The sequence below is a fragment of the Agelaius phoeniceus genome, chromosome 1 (assembly GCF_051311805.1).
Source record: "Agelaius phoeniceus isolate bAgePho1 chromosome 1, bAgePho1.hap1, whole genome shotgun sequence".
NCBI lineage: Eukaryota > Metazoa > Chordata > Aves > Passeriformes > Icteridae > Agelaius > Agelaius phoeniceus.
In genome coordinates, this window is record NC_135265.1 from 2964227 (window position 1) to 2967302 (window position 3076).

The 3076-nt window shown below is 52.9% G+C and overlaps 1 long non-coding RNA gene across 1 annotated transcript; it reads right to left on the minus strand.

Moving 5' to 3' along the window:
• Window positions 1–251: 251 nt before the first annotated feature.
• LOC129127498 (uncharacterized) lies at window positions 252–2404 on the minus strand. The gene is made up of 2 exons (XR_008535190.2): window positions 1922–2404; window positions 252–1009 (listed from the first exon to the last, which is right to left on the minus strand). It is a non-coding gene; the product is annotated as an uncharacterized LOC129127498 (long non-coding RNA).
• Window positions 2405–3076: the final 672 nt, after the last annotated feature.

Consider the following 3076-nt stretch of genomic DNA (forward strand, 5'->3'; position numbering starts at 1 on the left):
CTGAGGATTTAGGGAATAATGCCTGAGTTTGTGTGACCCCCTTGCCTGGGCTGCCTGACCCTGCATGTGCCATTCCTAAAGTGTGCTGACCCCACTCCATGGCACCCTGAGGAAGGAAACCTTCAAATATATCCATATTTTATATGCACAAACCATGCTGCCATTTCAGAATGTGCCCTGGGTTTGGTTGTTTTGTGGGTTGTTTGTTTGTTTTTAGTGCTTAACACAGAAAGATTCTCCCAACACTCCTCCAGTATTCAGTGGTGCAGCTTTATTTTTATGCCTTTTGCCCCAAATACTCAGTCCATGCTTTTCTCTACAGTTTTATTTTCTTTGACATAAGGATTTTCTGCTTAAAAATGGAAGCAAAGATTGGCTTCAAATTCCCTGGCAAAGCTTCTCATATGGGATACAGATTGTGTCAGCTTATCTGGCTCAAGCCTGTCTGCATGTGAACTTGTTTTCTTTGGAACTTCAGTGGTGCTCTGTGCCTCATTGTTCACATTCTTACAGCTGGGGTTGTGGCAGGGGAAAAATCAGCTTTTTGTTTCTCTCCTGCTCCACTGGGTAGATCATTGCTGATGTGTAGATGGAAATGTTTTTTTCGTTATGAATATTTGGACTCAGCAATCAAACTGCAAGTGATCAAAGCCAGGTTGGACAGGGCTTGGAGCAACCCGAGCTGGTGAAATGTGTTCAAAGCAGCAGCCCTCAGCAGGGATGGTCAGACTGTGAAGCAAGGCAGACCTGCAGCAGTGGGATGTGTTCATGGGGAGTGGAAGCTGTCAGAGGAACAGCAGAACACCAGTGGCCATTCACTGCACGTGGGGCTGAGCAGGGCTGCTATTGCTTAGAGACAGCAACAACTCAGAGAACAGCTCCACGTCATGGCTTTCGAGTTCAGAGCTCCCTTGTTCAGCAGTGATTTATTGTTGACTCTTTTTATTCTGCTGGTTTTTCAGATGAATGTCCTGTGAGAGTGGTTTGTGTTGTGGTGCTGCTGCAACACCTGCAATGCGAAACACAGAGTGATGTCAGAGGATGCTTTGGGTTTGAGAAGATTATTAAAGATCATCCAGTCCCACCCCTGTTGGAACCCTGGTTACTGAGAATTTCAAACTTTCTGTGCTGACAGGCACTGACCCCCAAGAAAACATTGCTTTTGACTTAAAGCCATAAAGAAGACTTCCAAAATTGAATGATAAAACTGAGATTATAAGTGTATAGTTTGAATAGAAATGTGTAATATCACATAGTAGAAAACTTAAAGTTTAAGGTTTTAGAATACAATAATATATATAAAGTAAGATGAAAGTTTTAGAACAGAGACTTATCCTTCTTCTTCAGCTTCTTCTTCATAGGTTTAGGTGGTATTGTGTAATCAGATAAAATTCCACATTACAAGCCATGGGTAGTTAGTTGTTAGGTTAAAAGTAAAAGTAATCTAAATGTCATTTCTTAATTGGACAGTCTATCTTTAAAAAACCTTATGAGAAAGAGGTAAGACTCCATTTTTAGTTTGTTAGAGTGAAATGCTGTAGAACTCAGTCTGTGAGACTGTAATATAGGTAAGAATGAATAAACATCTAAGTCCAAACAAAAAATACCATCTCGGGTATTTAATCCCAACCCTGCATGCATCCCTATTCCCACACCAATCCTCATCTCTATCCCCATCTCCAGCCTCTCCCCATCCCTACACCCTGTCCCCATCCCCATCCCCATCCCCATCATTCCTGATAGGGAAGATGTGTGCTGATGTCTTTACAAACAATTCCATGGCTGCTAACGGCTTTGAAATGGGGTTTAATGTCTCTCCCAACTTCAGCCGCGGGTTTGTTCCAGAACCTGGGCAGTTTGACTCCTAAACAGCCAAATGGGGCCGCACAACCCCGAGTTTCTAAACTTTGGGGTAAATAACCTGTTCAAGGGGGGATATGTGGCAGGCGGTTCGGGAAGGCTGCACCTCCCTGGTACCTCGGCCAGAGGGGGAAGGCAGAGGGCACCGAGCGAGCGGCGGATTTGGGATAAAAGGAACCTCGGGAGAGAAAACCCCGCGGGGATGTGCCCCAAGGCCTCTCTCCCTTTACTGACTGAAGCTGCAGGATCCTCTGTCCCCTCTATGGACACTGCCTTTTCCCAGAGGGATTTCCCCACACGCCATCGCTATCCCGTGGTACCCCCAGGCCCGTTGCCAGCCCGGTTACCGGCCCCGTTCCCCAGCCCAGGTCCCAGTCCGCTCCCCACGGTCCCAGCCTGGCGCCCATCCCCGGTCCCCAGTTCTGTTCCCCGGTCCCAGCCCGTTCCCCAGTCCCCTTCCTAGCCCGTTCCCCAGCCCAGGTCCTACACCCGTTCCCAGTCCGCTCCCCCAGTCCCAGCCTTGTCCCTATCTCCGGTCCCAGCCCTTTCCCCAGTCCCGTTCCCAGCCCGGTTCCCCAGCCCCGCTCTCCATCCCGTTCCCAGCCCAGTTCCCAGTCCGCTCCCCCCGGTCCCAGCCTAGTCCCCAGTCCGGTTCCAAATCCCGGTCCCAGCCCCGTTCCCGCCCGCTCCCCACGTTCCCAGCCCGATCTCCAGTCCTGTTCCTCAGTCTCGGTCCCAGCCCGTTCCCCTATCCCGTTCCCAGCCCAGTTCCCCAGTCCCGTTCCCAGCCCGGTTCCCAGTCCCGTCCCCCATTCCCCTTCCCCGTCCCGGCGCCAGCCCCGTTCCCACCCCGCTCTCCCGTTCCCAGCCCGGTTCCCGGCCGGTTCCCAATCCCGGTTCTTGGCCCCGGTCCCAGCCCGCCGTCCCGGTCCCAGCCCCGTTCCCAGTCCCGGTTCCCAGCTCGCTCTCCCAGTCCCAGCCCCGTTCCCAGTCCCGGTCCCCAGCCCGCTCTCCCAGTCCCAGCCCCGTTCCCAGTCCCGGTCCCCATCCCGCTCTCCTGGTCCCAGCCCCGTTCCCAGTCCCGGTCCCCAGCCCGGTTCCCAGCCCGCTCTCCCGGTCCCAGCCCCGTTCCCAGTCCCGGTCCCCATCCCGCTCTCCCGGTCCCAGCCCCGTTCCCAGTCCCGGTCCCCAGCCCGGTTCCCAGCCCGCTCTCCCG